We start from the raw sequence: 782 nt of genomic DNA on the forward strand, positions 1-782 counted from the left end.
ACAAGGGTGCTCCCATAAGATTGTCAGCTAATTTCTCAACAGTAATTTTGCAGGTCAGAAAGGGTTGGCATGAAATATTTACAATGATAAAAAGAAAGGACCTACAACCAAAATTACTTTAACAGAGCTATCATATGGAATAGAAGTACAGATAAAGAGCTTCCTAGACAAGAAAAAGCTAAAGGAGTTCATCACAACAAACCAGTACTATAAGAAATGTTTAAGGGACTGATTTATGAAGAAAAAGAAGAAAAAAAGATAAAAAATATGAATAATAAAATGGTGAAAACTACATATCTATCAATAATTACTTTAAAGGCAAATGGACTAGGGCCGGCTGAGTGGCGTGTTGGTCAGGAGCTGGCTTGGGATGCCAGCTCGAAGCAGCAGGGCCCTGGTTCGGCTCCCACATGAGGGCCAGTGACACTGCCCTCTACAGCTAAGATGGTGAACAACAGCTCAACCTGAAGCTGGGCTGCTGTGAGTCGCTGATGAATGCATAGGCTGCAGCCCCTGCTGCAGTGGGCTGCCGTCAGCTATCGTGTGTGGCTGGCAGCCAGTGTAAGCTGCCAAGAGTTGCCGTGAGCAGCTGTCCAGGGGCCAGAGACTGATCTGACTCACCTGGAAAGAGCACAATGATAATACCAACATGGGCCAGTGAAGCGACGTCCTCCACAACTAGACTGAAGAATTAAAGGACAGCAACTTGTCTGTTCCCCTTCCCTAATTCTCCAATACTGTTCCCCTCCCCCAATTCCCCAATAAAGTCTTTAAAATAAGTA

This window comes from Hipposideros armiger, unplaced genomic scaffold (assembly GCF_001890085.2).
Source record: "Hipposideros armiger isolate ML-2016 unplaced genomic scaffold, ASM189008v1 scaffold_1447, whole genome shotgun sequence".
Taxonomy (NCBI): Eukaryota; Metazoa; Chordata; class Mammalia; order Chiroptera; family Hipposideridae; genus Hipposideros; species Hipposideros armiger.